This window comes from Phoca vitulina, unplaced genomic scaffold, assembly GCF_004348235.1.
Source record: "Phoca vitulina isolate PV1807 unplaced genomic scaffold, GSC_HSeal_1.0 scaffold20, whole genome shotgun sequence".
NCBI lineage: Eukaryota > Metazoa > Chordata > Mammalia > Carnivora > Phocidae > Phoca > Phoca vitulina.
Genome location: NW_022589723.1, coordinates 40,172,152 through 40,192,117, shown reverse-complemented (window position 1 = coordinate 40,192,117; position 19,966 = coordinate 40,172,152). Strand labels below are relative to the sequence as shown.

General features: G+C 52.1%; 1 protein-coding gene across 6 annotated transcripts in view; it reads right to left on the bottom strand.

The window, feature by feature from the left end:
• The window catches only part of LINGO1 (leucine rich repeat and Ig domain containing 1), a 189,437-nt gene that overhangs the window by 53,912 nt on the left and 115,559 nt on the right, over positions 1 to 19,966 (bottom strand). For 5 of the 6 annotated variants that reach the window (XR_004301049.1, XM_032417929.1, XM_032417926.1 and 2 more), the window contains exon 4: positions 8,332 to 8,417. The exons of the other annotated variant lie outside the window; for it this stretch is intronic. The gene's annotated coding sequence lies outside the window, so the exon portion shown is untranslated. The remainder of the gene's footprint in view (positions 1 to 8,331; positions 8,418 to 19,966) is intronic. 6 annotated transcript variants of the gene reach the window in all.

Below are 19,966 nucleotides of genomic sequence, written 5' to 3'. Positions count from 1 at the left end.
ATAAACAAAATGTCGTGTATCCATAACATGGAATATTATTGGGCCATAAAAAGGAATACTGATACACATTACAACGTGGATGAACTTTGAAAACATTATCTTAAGGGAAAGATGTCAGACCCAACAGGCCACCTGGTGTATGATTCCATCGATATGAAATGTCCAGACTAGGCAAGTCCTAAGAGAGGAAAGTAGATTAGTGGTTGCCAGGGCCTGCGAGATGGACAGACGGGGAGTAACCACTAATGGGTACAGGGTTCCCTTTGAGGGTGACGGAAAGGCTCTGAAATTAGAACAGTGATTGTTGTACACTCTTGTGAATATAAAAAAGACTGAATTGTACACTTTAAAATGACAAACTTTACGGGATGTGAATTATATCCCAATTTTAAAAAACCAAATTGTTTGAAATGGAACAAAACACATCCACAAGCCACATCCTTGGTTGGGGCCTCCAATTTTTATCCTATCATTCACACGCCAGTCTCTGCCACAAGAAGGGAGAGCTGGCCCTCCCCGAGGCCCCTCTGTGGTCCCCAGAGCCAGCACCCAAGGGCAGGCCCTTGAGCCACAACGGTGACCAAAGCAGCACATGAACCCAGGCCACATTCTGTGCTTTCCAAAGCCTGCCTCAGGTGGCTCTGGCCCAGAGTCACAGCCATGTCTCAGGTAAAGCCACTGAGGTCCAGTTTCAGGGTCACCTGTCCTAAGGTCACAGCTGGAGGCAGAACCGGGCAGAGAAGCCAGGCCTCCGGACTGGGGCTGCATGACCCAGGGCAGCCGTTGGCCAGCCCCCAGTGGGCCCAGGAAGCGGACAAACAGTGCAGGCACCTTTGCTGTTGCTTCCTGCCTCAAGCCCCCCAGACTCCCCAGGCCTCAGAACGGAGCCCACCTGCTCCATCAGGCCTCAGTCTTCTTTGGGGCCCCAAAGGCGGCTCAGCCACAGCAGGGAGGCCCCTCCCCTCACTCCTTCAGCAGCACCCCGAGCCAGCCCACAATTGCTTCCCATAATCCTTAAGCATAACTGGCACCATGACCTGGACACCCGGTTCCTCAGATGCCCGGCACAACTTGACTGGATGCTCTGGCTTGGCCAGGGGCAGAGGCTGAGCTTCACGTGCAGAGTGGCCCTCAGGTGGTATGACTGACCATCCTGGGACTGACATGTGCTAAAAGCAGGACAGTCCTGAGCAAATCAGGACAACTGGCCACCATACCTGGGAGGGCCTCATCCCTTTTCTCTGCCCTAATGGGTGAGCCACAGGGCACAGGGGTCTCCTCTCCTGAGAGGTCCTTCTCTCTCTTCCTCTCCTGCTCACCTCCTCTTTGACTCTGCCATCCTCCCTCCCAGAACCTTCCATCAGCAGAAAGAAATCTTCTCTTGCAGCATCTCCTTCAGGCTCCTTAAGGACAGCACGTTTCCAGGACCTGCCCCGGGAGCCCCTGTGTTTGCAGAGCTGCCCCGGGGAACGGGCAGTAGAGTAAGGCTTCCTTTAGCCACAGCCGCCCTGTAGCTGTCAGCTCCCTGAGGGCAGGGAACTGCTTCCTATTTGGTTCACAGCGGTGTCTCTGGGGCTAGAAGACTAGGTGCCCAGTAAACATTTGCTGAACGAACAACTGAGTCTGTTTTCCACTCTAGGCTTCCGTGTGACGGGTTTGAACTGCTACAGAATAAAACGGGGGAAACTGCTGGCCTTGGGAATAAATTCTGAAGTCTCTAAGTGGCCATGGAGGCCTCCTCCATCTGACCCCTCGCACTTCTCAGCTGCCCCCCAATTTACATAGGCCCCACCCCAGCACCTGCAGAGACCCCCAGCCTCTGCTCTGGCCCATGCCCTGCCTGGAGATGCTATCGGGCCTGCAACCAGGCACCAAACTCAGAGGCTCTTCCCCGCCTGGAAGTCTTACTTCATCACTACCTGCACCCCTCCCAAGGGGCTCCCTTCCCAGCCAAGCCCTAGTGGCACCGCTGGGTACAGAGAATGTGCAGGAGAGAATGAGGGAAGAGCTGGAGGTGTATGACGCAGGTTACCTGGGACCTGGGCCAGCTTCAAGCTGGAAGGGTGTCTGGGAGTCTCAGGGTCTGGCTGCCAGCAACTGGGTGCAAGACCAGGGGAGACAGGCAGGGGAGAGGAGGGGAGGGAAAAGACAGGGAGGAAGAGGGGAGACGAGGGAGGAGCTGCTCCAGGATCGCAGGAAGGCCGTCAGAGTCCACACAGTGATGAAGCGGTTGGGTGGCCGGTCACCTTTAGGCTTATGATATCCCCTAAAGACAAAGATCAGTCCCCCTGTGCAGAGTGAAGTAAATGGGGAAGGAAGCCCTTCTGGGAGAGAAAGGCCAGCTTTAGACAAGCAGTCACATCTTTCTTTACCCCTGCCCTCCTGCACCACTGGGCTGGGGGGCTGTCAGATACCTATCCAGGGCCTCACACTGAGTCTTGACCCTGCTCTCACACTGAGCCCTAATCCTGGTCACACACTGAGTCCTGACCGTGGTCACACACCGAGCCCTGACCCTGGTCACACACTGAGCCCTGACCCTGGTCACACACCGAGCCCTGACCCTGGTCACACACCGAGCCCTGACCCTGGTCACACACTGAGTCCTGAACCTGGTCACACACTGAGCCCTGACCCTGGTCACACACCGAGCCCTGACCCTGGTCACACACTGAGTCCTGACCGTGGTCACACACCGAGCCCTAACCCTGGTCACACACTGAGTCCTGAACCTGGTCACACACTGAGCCCTGACCCTGGTCACACACTGAGCCCCAATGCTGGTCACACACTGAGCCCTGACCCTGGCCACACACTGAGCCCTGACCTTGGTTACTCCCTGAGTCCTGACCTTGCTCACCCTCTGAGCACTGACTCTGATCACACACTGAGCCCTGACCTGCTCACACCTAGCCTGACCCTAGCAGGGTAGACTGGCCCTCAAAGAACTAGAAGAGGTTCCAGACGCCTCAGCCTCTCTCCTACGACTACTCCTCAGGGCTAGGTGACAGATTCCGTCTATGGGTGTCAGAGACAAGTCCCAGCTCGGAATGACTGCTGGCAACTGGTGCCCGAGGTACCTAATGGGTGGCTGATTTCCTGACGTCCTCAAGGCCAAGACTGAGAATGTGACAAGCCTTCTCTGATACCAGAACACAGTAAGTGTCGAATAGCTGTCAGCTCCTCTATGAGCCCCAGCCCCAGGCTTCACAGAGTAGCTGCCACTCCCCTGCTACCCGCCCCCCCCCCCACCTGGATCCCTCTCCACCTCCTGGTCTCTTTCCCAAGGGCCCAGAAGAAAGCTGTGAATTGCTGGGTACCTGCCTCCTCCTCTATCACCCCTCCCCCTTCCTGGCCTTTCCCAGCCCAGATACACATCACACCGGCCCCCATTCAGTGTCCTCAGCTGGCTGTCAGCTAATCCCTGCAGAGGTGTTAACTGATAATTAAGATGTTAGCTGTAAACTTAACGTGTGATTCCCTGCCAGGAGTATTCTGATTTTAACAGGTTCCTCTTCAAAATGGGAAAACCTTCAAGACCCAGCCAAATGGCCTACGGGGAAGCAGAGTTGGGGGGGGGGTGGATTTTGTGCCTGGAGCCCTTCCAGCCTTCTTGGAAACTGCTCCCCTTCTCCTCTCCCTTCACCTGGGTGGACAGAACACAGGCGTGGTTACAGAGAGCTGCCTCCCAGGCTCAGCTCCATCTCCTAAGAGCTGATGCCATTGGACATGTGATGACTGCTCACAGAGCCTCAGTCTCCTCATCTGCAAATGGGTATACAGAATACCACCCCTGCAGAACTGTGAGGGCACACAGGAGGCCCTCCATACTTGAGAGCTCCCATCCTTCCTAACTTCCCTTTGCCTCTTCCCTCACTGAAGGCAACTGTGTCCGCTTCCACTCCTGCCCCCACACACTCCACCCCCATCAATGACCAAGCCTCCATTCTCTCGACTTCCCAAATGTCTCCCCAGGCACAGATCAGCGGGATCAAATGATGGCCAAGGAGCTGCAGAGCAGGGAGGAAAGCTTACTCAGTCAAGTGTCAAAGCAACTGGATGATCACTTGGGGAAAAACACTTGGATCCCTACCTCAAACCACACACACAAGAACATTCCAGATGAACTACAGATTTAAATATTTTTAAATCTCATAAACAACTAGAAAACAATGTAAGACAATATTTTCAATACTTTGCAGTTGGGGAAGGCCAGAAACTGTAAAGGTCAAGAGAGGCCAACCTGACCACGGGACAGTTTTCAACATGTAAGGGGTTAAGAAAAGCTCTATAAACTTAAATGACAAAACCCCCCACAAAACTGTGAGAAAATATTTGCAACATATGACAGATGAAGGGTTAAATCCCTTAACCTCTTATAAATCAATTTGTTCCTGCAAGTCAATAAGATGCATTTCACACATCCGCCCCCCCCCATCACTGAAACCAAGGTCATCTCTGATCTCCCGCAGCTAATGCATGATCAATGTTCCCTCTGCATCTTACTCGACCTCATGCTTGAAGCATGTCTTGCCCTTGGCTTCCAGGACCTCATACCTGCCTGGTTCTCCTCTACCTCACTGGTTGCTTTTTCTTACTCACCTTTTTGGTTCCTCCTCAGCTCCCCAACTCCTAACTGAAGGAGGCCCCAGGGCCAAGTCTTTGGTGCTTCTCTTTTCTATGTATATCCACTCCCTTGATGATCTCAACCAATCTCAAGGCTTGAAATACCACCTTTATGCTGATAATCCCAGATTTGTGTCTCCAGCCCAGACCTCTCCCCCGAACTCCAGCCTCATACATCCAACTATCAACTCCACCCTTTTTGGACGTCTGTGGGCATATCACACTTTGCATGTCCCCAGCTGAGGCCTGCTCACTGGTGTGCCCACTGGGCAGTCACACAAGGCCCCAGAGTGTGGTTTCATGCTCTTGGTTTAATGCCCTACTGTTATCACTTTGCAATTCTTAATAATTTTTTAAACAGAGGTCCACTCATTTTCATTTTGCTCCAGGTCCCACATATTATGCAGCCAGTCCTCTCCACAGGTGAGTTCCTCTCCTCCCCTACACCAAACTCACTCCTGTTTCTTCTCTGTCCAATCTCTGTTGATGGCAGCCCCACCCCTCTAGCTACTTGGGCCCAAACCCTTGGAGTCACTGGACTCCATGGATTGACTCCATTATGGACTGAATGTTTGTGCTCCTCAGAATTCATCAGCTGAAGCCCTAACCCCTAATGTGGTCCTGGGAGGCGGGGCCTTTGGGAGGTAATTAGGATGAGATGAGGTCGTGAGGGTGGGGCCTCTTGATGAGATTAGTGTCCTTACAAGAAGAGGAAGAGACACCAGGGCTCTCTGTGGGTAAGTTGGAGGTCATGGAAGCACACGGTGAGATGGTAGCTGTCTGCAAGCCAAGTAGGGGTCCTCACCGAGAACTGAGTCTGCCAGCACCTTGATGTGAGGAATACATGTGCGTTGTTTAAGCCACCCAAGTTTATGATGTTTGGTTATGGCAGCCCAAGATGACTAATGTAGTCATCCTTGGCTCCCCTCTGTCTCACATAAACACTCCACCTCATCCAAACTGTCAGCAAGTCCTATTGGCTCTACCATTAGCACCCACCCAGAACCCATCTACTTCTCCCCACCTCCATCAAGCGCCCCCACTCAAAGCCCCCCCGCCCCGCGTCTCTCCCCTAGATCATTACAACAGCCTACTGACTGATCTCCCTGCTTCCCTGGCCCCCTTCACAGCAGCCAGGGGGATCTGGTTAAAATGACATTCAGATCACATCATGTCACTATTCGGAACCTTCCATGGCTCCTTGCTTCATCCTGATTAAAAGCCAAGGGTGGTCCATGTGGCCCTGCGTGATCTGCTTCTGGTCCCTCTCTGGCCATACCTCCCACTCTCTCTCACTCCCCATGTCCCAGCCACCCTGGCCTTCTCATTGTGCCCCGAACACACCCGGCCTGTCTAGCACCCAGGCTCCCATCCACGGGCCTCACTTGCTCGCTTCCTGCCGGTGCTTCCTGCAGCGCCATCTCCCAGGGAGGCCTTCCTGACTACCAGCTCCAGCTGCCCAACACTTCCCATCACCTGCCCTGCTTTATTTTTCCCTCCTTCGCACTTAACACTCAACACACACATTAGATTTCACTCATTTACCCATTTCTCTTGGCTATCTCTCCTCCACTAGAGCCTAAGTTCCAGGGGGCAGGTCTCTGTTGTCAGTGTTGTTCACTGTTAGGTCCCTAACCAAAACGGTGCCCCACATAGTAGGTGCTCAAGAAATGCCTGCTGAATGAGTGGACAGATGAGTAGAAAAACGAGCTGAGAACATGCCATCAACAGGCAATTCGTAAACGAAGAAATGAAAATGGCCAACAAACATATACACAGATATGCTCAACCTCATTTGTAATCAAAGAAATGCAAAAGAAAAGCCATTTTACCTAACAGATCAGCAGAGATTTAAGTGATTGCTAATGCCCACGGCTGGCAAGGATGAGGGGACGAGGCCTCTTGCACATGGGAAGTCAGCACAACCTTCTGGAGGTTGACGTGGCTGTAGAGACCACACCTGGAAAGGTGTGTGCCGTCTGACCCAGCCGGTCCGCTTTCAGAAACACTCCTGAAGGACCCCTAAGACAAGTGCACACAGAGGCACCAACGGGGAGGTTCCCTGAGGGAGGTTTATAAACAGCCACACGCTCACAACAATCTGCATGGCCACCAGCAGGATTGATCATTGATACATAATTTAAAGATCACCCAAAAATGGGCATAAAAGGATAAGGAAGAACTCTGGAATGATCTATACAGTATGTTGTTAGGTGAAAACTCGTGACAGAGCAGTGTAACTAGGATGAGCCCATGTTTTTGCTTTTAAAATACATCTCTAAGTGCACCAAAAAAGAGTCTGGAGGGAGATATATTGAACTAGTTAGCAGTGTTTAGTCCTGGGGAGGAAGAGATTATGGGAAGGGCTCAATCAGCATGCTTTAAACACTTTCGGGCTGTTAGATAGATAGATAGGTAGAGGACATATAGAGAACATTACCTTACTGGTCAGAAAAATGACTCTACTTGCCATGGAAACACTTCCCCTGTCTCCCCAGTGTTGCAAGATGCAGAAATAGGACATTGCAAGCCCTCCATCGTCTGGCCCCGTCTTACCCCTGTGACCCCCCCTCCTGCACCCCCGCACCCCAAGCACTCTGGGTTCCAAGCTCGTGAGACAATTTTCTATTCTTGGTTCTTTTCACAGCTCCAGGCCTGTCTCACAGCTCTGTTCATGGGCACAGAGGCCCAGCCGGCTCCACCCCATGCCCTCCTCAGCCCGGACTCTGCTGTCAGAGAGCCAGAAGGGAGGGCAAGGACCCTGAGAACACTCTTAACAGCCTCCAGCGGGAACCCCCAGGTCTCTGCCCCAGGGCTGGCCTGTGGGACCTGGGGGATCAGGAGATGTCCGCTGATTGTGACCTGAGCAGGCCTGGCCCCCCCCTGGCTCCAGGACAGCCGTCATAGGCACTGGAGGCAGCTGATCTAAGGGGGCCAAGGTGGGCCCATCAAGGACTCGTCAGAAGAAGAGGGGGACTGGGGCTTCAGACAACTAGAGTTGTCAGATTTAGCAAAAACTGTATATCCAATGCAGTATTGGGGATATACTTATGCTAAAAAATGATTTGTTATCTGTTTGAAGCTCTAATTCAACTGGACATCCTGTAAATTTTTCTGGCAAGCCTAGCCCACAACCCAGCCCACCTTTGGAGCACTTGGCCCTAAGCAGAAAGCCTCCACCTGGGGCGCCCAGGAGCAGCAGAGAAACGCCGAGTGGATTAAAAGTGAGCTGGGCTGCTCCTGGTGCCCGGAGGAGCACCCGGGCCCCGGGGGAGTCCTGCAGAGAGCTGGGGCCTTCCGGAGTAAGAGCCGTCACTCATGGAAGCACACACACAAGGCTGGTGCAGCGACTCTGGCAGAGAAAAGCCAGAGTGACAGCAAAGGGAGCCCCACAGATGCAGAAGCTACCACAGCCAGCGTACTTAGCAAGTGCGTGCCGGGAAAGGATGCTGAACAGACCACAGAGAGCGAGCATGTCAGAGAGCAACTGGGCTGGCAGGATGATATGTCCTGGGGCCTCTCGGTGGCCCCCAAGCCCCCCAGGAGGCCCTGCTGTGGCCACAGCCTTTAAACCCCACCCGTGTCCCACAGCATCGCGCCTGGCAGGGGCTCATTCACCGAGGCCCATCCCGCTCCTCGCTCCCAGAGCCCTCCCACCCAAAGCAGAGGCATGAGGCAGTGGGAGCCCCCCTGCTCTCCGCCTACCTGGGTCAGACGGTGCCGGGAGGCAAACAGATCAGCCTCTGGGGGCCCAGGGAGCAGCAGCCTATCGGTCGCGGTCCCAGCATGCACTGCAGGGGAAGAGCAGGAAGGTTAGTGCCGCTAAGATGGGCCTGTACTACTCAACCCAGGATGTCTGGCTTCGGCCTCCCCACCACCACCAACAGCCCCTGCAAGTTTCCAGGAGGACGCCCCACCGTCCGTGCCGGTCCCCTGGTCCAGCCTGCGGGTCTCTGGCTGGCTGACCACTCCTCCCTCACTCAGAGCCAGCCACACCGCCACCCTGCTGCTCCCTCTGCCCCCGGCCCCCACTTCTTCCTGATCCTCACAGGCCCAGCTCCTTCTCCTGATCCAGGTTCAGCTCAAGGCACCTCCTCAGAAAGCCCTCCCTGAGCTCCAGGTGCGGGAGGCCCTCCTTCCCCGCGTCACACGACCCTGATTAACTGATCTGTCATTCGGGTTGCCCTGTCTCAACAATCTCACAGAGAGCTTTTTTTTCCAGGCAGGTTAATTGAGCTATAATTTACCTAGAGTAAAATTTACTCTTTCTAGTGCGCAGTTCTATGCGTTCTCACAGCTGCAGACAGCCGTGTAACCACTACCACACTCAAGACAGAGAACAATGCTATCAAAACTCTCCACGTGCTGTCCTTTGTAGCCAACTCCCCGCCAACCCCAGCCCCTAACAACCACTGACCTATTTTCTGTCTCTATAGTTTTGCCTTTTCCAGAATGTCAAACAAATGGAGTCATCTACAGGTATCTTTTTGAGTCTGGCTTTATTCGTTTAGCATATAACACATTTGCAATTTACCTTCGTTGTTTCTTTGTTGTTCCCAGTTTCATTCTTTTTTTATTGCTGAGTAGTATTCAATTGTTCATCCATTTACTAGCTGAGCGGTTTCCAGTTTGGGGCAACTATGAATAAAGCCGCTATCAATAGTCACATACAGGTTTTTACGTGAACATAAGTTGTTACTTCTCTTGGGTAAATACCTAGCAGTAGGATTGCTGGGTTATACAGTAAACATATTTTTAACTTTATAAGAAACTGCCAAACTGTGGGTTTTTTTGTTTTTTTTTTTTTTGCCAAACTGTTTTCTAAAGTGGCTATACCATTTTGCATTCCCTCCAGCAACACCCTAGAGTTCTAGCTGCTCTGTATCCTCACCTGGACTTGGTATTGCCAATTTTGTAGATATCAGTGTAATAGACATGCAGTGGTGGCTCCCTGGTTTTAATTTTTCACATACCTGATTTATTGTTTTCATACCATCTCTATTTGGAATTATCATCTTAATTTAATTATTTATCTCTTTATCTTCCATTTTCCCAATCATATGTGAGAGCAGGGACCTTGACATCTACCCCACCCCCTGCAACGCCTAGCACAGTATCTGGTACTGAATGATGGTGATGATGATGGTGATGGTGATGGTGATGATGGTGATGATGATAATGATGATGGTGATGATGGTGATGATTGTGATGATGATGATGGTGATGATGGTGATGATGATGGGGATAGTGATTATGCTGATGACGGTGATAATGATGGTGATGATGATGATGGTGATGATGGTGATAATGATGGTGATGATGATGATGGTGATGGTGATGATGGTGATAATGATGGTGATGATGATGATGGTGATGGTGATAATGATGGTGATGGTGATGATGGTGATAATGATGGTGATGATGATGATGGTGATGGTGATAATGACGGTGATGGTGATTATGATGATGATGGTGATGATGATGGTGATGATGATGATGATGGTGAGGATAATGGTGATGATGGTGAGGATGACGGTGATGGTGGTGGCGGCTGCAGTGGTGATAGTTAACATTTATAGAGTACTTATCATGTGCCCAGCACTGTTCTGAGTACTTCACAAATACTAACTCATATAATGCTCACACTTACCCTAAGAGAGATAGATACTATCATACTATCAATATCCCCATTTTAAGAGGAGAAAGCTGAGGCAGAGGGAAGTACCTAGCCCAACGTCACATAGCTGATGATGGGCCAAGCCAAGCTTCAATCCCAGGAGTTCTGGAATCAGACCCCACAGTTGTAATCAGTACACTCTATGGCCCACAGCGGCCATATTTGCTGAAGGAATGAAAGCCTGGAAGAAAGGCAGTATCTTCCAGCTCTCTCTCATGGCAAGGGTATGCTCTTGAGCTTGGGCTCATATCCAATGTGCCATAGACGGAGTGTTTGTGTCCCCTTCACCCCAATTTCATATGTTGAAACCGAAGCCCAGTGTAGTGGTATTTGGAGGTGAGGCTTTGAGGGAAGGGATTAGGTCATGAAGGTCTCATGAGTCTCATGAATAGGATTAACACCTTTACAAAAGGGACGCCAGAGAGCTCCCTTGTGCCTTGTGCCATGTGAGGACACCATAAAAAATGGCCATCTATGAACCAGGAAGTTGAGCCCCCACTAGACACCAAATCTGCCAGCATCTTGATCTCAGACTTCCCGGCCTCCAGAACTGTGAGAAATAAACTTCTCTTGTTTATAAGCCACCCAGTCTGTGGTATTTTGTTAGAGCAGCCCAAATGGACTAGACACAATGGCTTCTGGAAGTCTCCTCTTGGATTTTCTCCCTCCAAAACTGAACTCATCCTCACTCTCATTCCTGCTTCTCCTCTTGAGAAATTCATTTTTTGGGATGGTGTTGGTATTGAAAGCAGTCAGTGGGGTAAAGGGGGGAGAGATGGAGTCAAACCTAGAGCCTGGTGGGTGGAGGCCCTGGACCCGGGCCTGCCATGGGGCTTATTTATCCGTAGGGACTCTTCCTCAAAGCTTTTCCCATCAGGCTCTCCCAGACATCTGGGCTTCCCCAGCCTTAGCCACCTCAGGTGGAAAGAATGAACAGCAAGTCAGGGCCTTGGCTCTTCTGAAACCCTGGCTCTGAGGGGTCCCACAACACCCCTTGTACAGAAGATTCTACTGGTCGCTGAATGTCTGGGCGCATTTCCTCCACACCCTCTTCATCCCAGCATGATGTGACCTTTCCTCAGCCCCCTTACAGTTAATGGAGGCTATATGAGAATTTCTGGCCAATGGGTTGTAAACAAAAGTGATGTGTGTCACTGCTGGGCCAAGGTATTTAAGAGCAGAGTGTGACTCTACCATTTTCTCTTCTTTGCCACAGTGACTGAAGGAGACCATGTGTTCCAGATGGGGCAGCTACAAGATGGTGGAGCTTCTGTCAGCCCAGGTCCCTGGATGTCTGTATGGACCAGAGTCTGCCACCCTCCCTACTTCCCACATTGGACACGTAATGTGAGGTCATACTGTAAATAAAGGAAGAAAGGGTATGGGAACCTTTGTTGTACTAAATCACCGAGAGTTCCCAGAGAACCTGTTGTGCAGCACAACTCTGCCTACCCTACTGCATCCCCACTGGCCACTTGGGGCACATGACCTTACCGTATTTGGTTTGAGAGCGTATTTGGATGACTTTCTGAGTGAGAGAACTAAGCTCCATTTGGGAGCCCCTAAATAACTAGAATTTCGGTGGGGGACAGAAATATGTCAATCCCCAATTTCAAGGGTTCCCTATCCACAAGGGAAAGGGGGGAGTTTCAGGCCCTGTAGCAGGATTCATCAGCGGGACAATTCCCCCCTGGAGAAGGGAGGTGTGAGCAGACGCAAGTGACAGCATCTCCATGACAGTTGAGGCCTTGGCCTACGTTCAAGGGCTTGAATTTGACTTTAGAAAAAAGGCTGGGGCATCCTCAGAGCTTTACCCCTGGCTCAGGTCTGGAATCAGCTTTGGAAAGGCCCTGGGGCCCCCTACTTGCCTGCCCTGGATTAACAGCTGAGGGCTAGGGGACTCCAACAGGGCTTGGAGCCACAAATGAGAGCAAGCTGCAAGCTGAATTATACATTTATATTTTGAACTTATTGGCACTTTACTTTGGCAATTATCGCCTTAAATGTTGTGTGCTCCTGTGGGACAATACAGGGAACAGGGAGAAGAGGCAGCCCCTCAAGATAACAGTGGGCTCTGGCAGGCGACCCAAGAGGAAAGCCCCTAATGTCCATAAATGCCCCTGTGATTCCTCGTTCTTTCCAAGAAGTAAGATTTGGCTGTAGTGGATTATACTGCCTCCCCTCCAGCCCCTCCTGAAAAAAAAAAAAAAATGGGTAGCATACAGCTTCCTTGTGGCTGTTAGAAAGACTTCTATTGTAAGGGCAAACTTGAAAAGTTTCTTAGGTATGAGTGCTGATGCTGGTTCAGTACTTGTCTACGTGCATCCAAAGGCTCGAATGGCTTTGAACTTGGGCCAGGTTAGCTGCAAGTCAGAGTGTGGTGCAGCACCCTGCAGAAATCCTGGGGTATACTGGGGAAAGGGGGCTTGGATTGGAGGTGGGGGGAGATGTTGAAGAAACCCCTGGGACAAAGCCAGGCTTGGTGGAACCTGGGGACCCTGGAGACCCGGGGACCAGGCTTCCCAAAAGCAGTCCTCTCTCAGAGGCTTTGGGGTAGGGGGTCTGCTGCCTCTCTCAGAGGCTTTGGGGTAGGGGGTCTGCTGTGTAATTGGGTATAACTGTCCCCTGGGAAGCACTGAAGCAAGTTCGGCCATCCTTCGGGTTAAAAATAAACAGGTGTGACTGATAACCGTGCAACTGAAAACAAAATCCTGCAAGCAACAGGCAATAACTGCTCCATTCTTTAACACCAGGATTTATTTACCTGGGAGTTTATTTTGATGATGAGAAATCCATAACGGTGAGTTTGGTGATTTCGGTGAGAAATTTTTAACTGGGTGCAGACCTGAGGTTTTAACCCAGTTTAAGCACCTTGCACAGACCCTCACAGCCATGGGATTTGCTTGGATATGCTAATGGGAAGAAACTGTGCCCAGAATCTGCTGTGCTTTCTGCTTTTGTTTCCTATGGGCAAGTTTCCTGGCCAACGATGCTGAGAATGACTCATCCCACGATCAGGGATCCAGTGATGGCTGTGGCTAGAGGGGAGAGTTGGCTGGGCTGGGGTCAGCTCAGACCCCCCACCGAAAGTACACCTGAGCATCTCCACTCAGGGAGGAAGGAGTTCTAGATCTGGCTGTTATGGTCTGGTTCTCAGAGACCGGATAATGTTGGGATGAATGCATGGGCTTGCAGAAAATGCCTGACTAGAACTGCTTGGGGGAGGATCCCCTGAGAGCAACATGAATCGTTCTCCCCTGAATGGTTTTTGCTGACTGATTGGGCTTTAATTCACTGTCTGCGGAGGGCTTGGGGGCTGAAAACAGAGGACAGAGGTTCAAAGGCAAGTATTGGACGAAGTTCCTGCAGGGAATTGAGGAAGAGCTGGCCCAGGGGTGAGGTGACAGGTGGAGGGAAGATGGAGGGGAAGGAGAAGGGAAAGAGGCATAGACACAGTGACGGTGAACGCCTTGCCATCATCGTCATCAGACTCATCACAGAGAGCATCCAAGGAGACCTCATGGGCTAAGCACTTCCTAGGTGCTAACACATTTAATCTCCACGAACATCTTGCGAGGCGGGTACCGTGATTGACTACATTTTCAGAATGGGGAAACTGAGGCACAGAGAGGTGAAGTAACTTGCCTTGTAAGGAATGGGGCTGCATGTCCAAGCCAGGCAGTGTGGTTCCTGCACCTGTCCTAAGAGTCCCTGATGAAACCGGGTTGGTCAGGTTAGAAGTGAATGAAAGTTTCCTCCATGCTGTTGGTGGCAATTCTGTCTGGGAGGGTCAGATCTAAGATGTCGAAAAAAATCCCCTTCTTGTCACTTACTGCTGTGTCACCTTGAGCAAGTTACTTAACCTCTCTGAGTCTGGTTCCTCGTCCGTCAGACCTACTTCATACGGTAGTCGGGATGACAGAGTGCGCGTGCGTGGTGCCGCGTACAGTAGCTGGTGGGGAACAGACGCCCCACACCCCTCCCCCTCCGTGCAGCCACGGTACAGATGGCCCATCTCCACAACCTGAAGCATGTACGTGCACGCACACATGTACTCCTCTGTGCTGTGTCCCTGCTCAGGTGAGCACTCACATGCACCGGCATGCATTTCCCTCCCTAATCCCGTCCCCAACTCAGGGTGGTGGGGGCACCAGCCAAGTAGTCCCCCAGCCACACACCCAGGCATTGCTCCGAAGTCCTTTCTCCCTCTCTCATCCTCACATCCTATCACCATGGGCAGCCAATCCTTGAATATTTCCCAAACTCACCTTCTCCCTAATTTTCCCCTGACCCCCCCCCCCCGCCCCCAGCGCAAAGTTCTCAACTGCCTCGTATCCTCCGGCTTGCCTTGCTGTCCCCCTCCGCCCACCCTCCGCACAGTGGCAATCAGAGCAACCTTTCCCAATCCCCAATCTGACCTCCACTTAAAACCCTTCCAGGAAGCCTGGCCAAGCAGGATGTGAAACTCAGAAGCTCTGAGAAGTCTGACAGATTTGACTAAATAAAGATCTAAAGCTTCTATATGGCCAAAGAGACCATAAACCAAGTTAAAAAGACAAACAGCAGACTAGGGAAAATATTTCCAACACACACATCAGACAAAAGTTTGAAAATTCCTAATATACTAAAAGCTCCTTTATATCAATAAGAAAAAGGAAAAGAAAAAGAAAAAGAAAAAAAGAAAGAAAAATGGGCAAAGATATGAACAGTCAATTCACAGAGGAGGAAATGCAAAAGGTCCACAACCACATGAGAAGATGCTCAGCCTCGCTGCGGAGAAGGCAAGTGAGTGTTGAAACCACAGCAAGACATTTTCCTGGATGAGCACAAATTAAAAAGCTTGATAATGTTCAGTGCGGAGGATGGTGTGGGGAAATGGCCAGCCACAGATACCAAGGGTGGGAGCGTAAACTGGCCAAACCTCTTGGAAGAGCACTGTGGCGGTACCTATCACAATGTAATAAACGTACCCTTCAGCCAGGCAATTTCATGTCTAGAAATCTATCCTACCCAAATGCTTACACATGTCAGCAAGATATATATACAAGGATGGTCACTGAAGCGTCATCTGCAAGAGTGAAAGATTGAAGACAACCTAAATATTCCATCAACCCAGGACTAGTTACATAAATTACACTCCGGCCAAATAAGGGAATATTAGGCAACCATTAAAAGGGACACCACTGATCTGTGTGCCGTGACACTGACAGATGCCCACAACACACCGGAAAGTGAAAAAGGGAAGTTGTAGAGTAATGTGCATAATATGACTCTATTTCTTTTTTTTATAAAGTAATATACAGGGATGCCTGGCTGACTCAGTCACTGGAGCATGGGACTCTTGATCTTGGGGTTGTGGATTCGAGCCCCACATTGGGTGTAGAGATTAGTTAAAAATAAAATCTTAAAAAAAATTAATATGCAACAAGTATGTTTGTAAGGCACAGAAAAAAGTTCTGGAACGAGGCACACCAGACCAACAACTGTGAGATCTTGGCAGAACGATTTAAGGGCAAAGAGGGAACTTCCATACTTAACAGGGCACACATCTACTGTTTCGATGTTTTTGCATGAGCAAATACTAAAAAAGAAAAAATACCCCATTCCATGGCCCCTCACAGGCTGCAAGGCAAATTCCTCAGTGTGGCCCCCAAGGTCCCTCCGGACACAGTGCTTGTGTGCCACCAGCCTGGGATCTCCCCTTGGCCTGCTCTTAAGTCTAGACACAGACGGAACCCTTGCATGTCCCCCAGACTGCCTCTGGATCTTCGTCTATGTGGTTCCCCCTCAGCATGTCCTTCCCTGCCTCTGGACCTCATCTTTCAAGTTGCTGCTCATACGTCAGCACCTTCTGGAAACTCTCCCTCAACACTCTGCCTTCAGGCCCCCTTGCATGGCCACGGTGACGACCGACGGTCAGGGAGCCACACTGTGTATCTGTGTCTTTACTGTGTGCTTTCCCCTGTGTTGACTGCTCTGATCCTCAGAGCAACCCCAGGTAGGTTTGTCATCACTTCATTGAACAGATGAGGAAACTGAGGCATGGAGAGATTCCAGTCATTGGCAGAGCCAGTGAGTAGAGCCAGGGAGAGTGCCCATGAAGCCCTCCACCAGCACTGGACTTGCCTTGTTCTTGTCCCCCACAACCTGGGCCCAGGGAAGTCCTCTGGGGCCACCAGCCAGCCCCCCAACCTCACCAGCCAGGGCTCCAGCGAGCATCTGGCCAGCCGTGGGGCTGGGACCAGTGCTGTGAGGGGCTAGCGGGCCCAGGACTGCTGAGGAAAGGGTCGAGTTTGCAGAGGTGCGACCCTTCCCAAGGCAAGGCCCCTGCTACCTCTCATGCACCTAGTGCGTGCCAGGCCCTGGGGGTACCTGGCCTGGGAAGCCGGGGTCCCACCTTCCACACAGCTGCCAAGTCAGACACAGGAAAGCCAGGAGGCTCGGGGGGCGGGGGCAGGAAAGAGCTGTAGGACGGTGCTCAGGGAGGGTGGTGGGTGACTCCTGACTGCAGTGACAGCAGACAGGGTGTCTCCATGAAGGAAGTGGCATTTGGGCCCAGCCTGGAAAGATGAAGGGGGTTTGGGCAGATGGAGTTGGGGAGGGGAACTCCAGGGGGCTGGAACAGCTTGAATAAGGGCCTGGGGGTGGGAAAGCGTGGGGCGGGCTGGGGAAGAGTCACTGGTTCTGGCTGGAGGACACAGCGAAGAGGGAGGAGAGATGTGGCAGTGGATGGGGAGGGAGGTGGGGGGGAGGCTTGGAGAGACGGAGGGAGGGGGAGCTGCCCGGAAGCAAGAGGGGGTAATCTGGAGGGGTGGCTTGGCCTAGGATTTGAGCTTGTCAGGCAAGCTTCACCTTTGCACTTAGCGGTGTGAGTTGGACCTAGTTCCTGACCTTGCTTGCTTCCTTCACCTGTATAAGTACCTTCCCAGACTGCTGAGGATTCAGTGAGACAGTGGTTTAGGGAGGTGGAGCATGGTGCCTGAGGACAGAGGGCTGGCTCCCTGGGGCCATCTCCTGTGGAGTGTGAACTTGTGTGTGCAGAGCCACAGAAAGTGTCCAAGTGCCATCCTGTGTTTACATTCGAGATAATGTGACTTCAGACCCTTTAACCTTACAGGCAGATGAGAGGCAGAGCCCCATGATCTTGACGATTTCCCCATGTGAGTGGTGGGTGGGCAGGCTGGGTGGTTTCTCTAGGCCTGGGTTTTCAGAAAGGAAAGAAGAAGGGAAATGGGGAAGAAGAAGAATCGGGAGGAATCTAGTGGAGTCAGGAGAGGGGAGGGGTAGGGATGAAGACAGCAGGAGAGCCTCGTTGTTGGGGCTCATCCCCTCCCTAGCCGGGACCCTCCGCTTCCCTCACTCCTCACGCCCCAGACGCCAGTCTGATAGGCCCAGCCAGGTAGGGGTGGAGGAGTCAGAAGCGGAGGCCTCCTGCCCCCCAGGGCAAGTCCATTCCCTGGCAGATGCACAGGAACAGCAGTGAGCCGGCCTGGAGGCCCGAAAGCTCTGGGAACTCGCCCCACCAGGCTAGTGCAGGCTCAGCACCTCTTTCCTCTTGGATGAGATGGATAAAAATGCTTGCCTTGTAAGGTAACATTATCGGTCCAGTGCCCCGTACCCCGGCCAACCCTTTCCACACACGAGGCCCTTGGTTCACCAGGAGCTTAGGGTGGCCTGGGGGCATCCCAGCCAGTTCTCATAGGGAGAACTGCTCACCTGAGGCTCCCGCAGCCACTGCCGTGGGCACCGTCCTCCTCACCTCTGGCAGACCAGCCTCAGCCTCCCCACGGGGCCCTGCTTCCAGCCCCTCCCCCCCCACCTGCCATTGGAGGAAGCTCTTAGTGCGGATCCAGAGCCCCCAGCCCTCTGGGTCTCCCCCACCTCAGCTCTGATCACTTGGTGCCTGTTTGCTTGTCACCTCCCCCATCAGCCTTGTGGGCAGGGATCTGACTCATCTTGGCCATTCTAGAGACAAGTGTGGGGCCTGGCACCGGAATCCTGCCCACAGGCAAGAGAGCTGGCAGTGAGGATGGACAAACAGGGCTGTTCACCCTTCCCACCCCGGCACCCATTAGTTACTCTGTTTGCAAATCCATGACAATGCTGGGCTAAGTATGGGGCTGGGGTCAAGCCTCCTCTAGGACTGGGATCAAGGTTCAGTCTGTCCAGGATCAAGGCTCAGTGTGGGGGTAGGGTCAGGTCTCACTAAAGGAAGTTTTCTGCCTCCCCACCATGAAAGACTCAGGACTCTCCCCAGCCTTACCCACTGCTTGAAAACAACATGTTCTGCCCTTTAGGTGCAGGGGCCTGTCTTCTGGGTCCTCATTATGCCCACCTTCTACCCTGGCACGGCCCGTCCTATGCTCCACCTCACACAGCTATGCTGGGATTCCCATATTCCCTTTACCCCAGCCCCCACCTGACCCCAGCAAAAGTGGCCCAAGGCAGGAAGTACTTCCTTGCAGTCCTAACTGGCCTTCGGAAACGCAGCAAGGATCCGTCCTTCTGGCACGGATACATTCCCAAGTCAAGGAGGAGTGGTTGGCGGGTTATCTCAGATTTCTCGATTATCCACCCCACTGCCCTCACTCCATTAGCCCAGACAGAGCCAACGGAGGTAAAGCCAGGTCTGGCTGAACATGCAGGTAAAGGCGTCCACTGGCCCATGCAATGAGATGTGATACCCAAAATGCCCCCGCCACTCGCAGTGCCTGAAATCCCTCCTTTGTGCTCCTTGCTTTAAGCCACCCTTGCCAAGCCCCCCTCTGAAACCTCTGTTCTGGGTCAGTGATCAGCTCTGAGTGTGGGGAATGTTGGATCCCTCAGCCCTGGGAGACTCAGGCCTAGCCCAGTCCCGGCTCTCGCAGCTCAGAAATGGGAGCTGCACCAGGGGCTGCCCTGGGTGGGCAGCAGAGCCAGGTTTACTTCCAAGAATGGGGGCTGCACCCACCCTTCCACCCCCACCCACGCAGCCAAGCCCCCCACCATCTCTGCTGCTCTCAAGCAGAGGGTCAAGTTGGTTTGCTGGCAAGACACATGGTTCTCATTTTAATTAATTAAAGAAAAATCTAATCACTGCATTAAACTTCTCATTACTCCACTTCAATACCCGTTAAGTAAATTTAATTACCAGAGGATTGGGTTTCCCAGCCTTTTTCATTAGCTTCTGATAAGATGAAAAGGGGGGAGGGAGAAGGATGGGAAGCAGAACAATGTCCTTCCTGACCCATGGAGGGCAGGGTGGGCACCGTACCAGGGCTGCCATGGTCAAGCTTGGGTGTCTCTCCAGGGACAGGTTCAGCCCAGGGCCTTGGGGGAGACCCTCCCTCTCCAGCTGCCCTTAGGAAGGGGAAAGCCTCGCACTTGGCTGAATGCTTTAACCAAGGCCAGTCTTGGTTATTTATAATTTATACCCCACCACCTTCTAAAAGAGTTTGAGGCTGCTGAGAAGAGCACAGGCTGAAAAATAAGAAAAGAAATCAGAAGAAGAAAAAAATGAGAGAGAAGAAGCCAGAGGTAAGGCCACTGAGCAACTGTATGCCAGCATCCTGAGCACTTACTAGACATGGGCCCCAAACTAGCTATGAGCTTCCTAGCAGCCAAGGCAAAGAGAGCAACACACTTTGGCACTGCTGCTGGAACCCCCAGAGTATCCATGAGGGA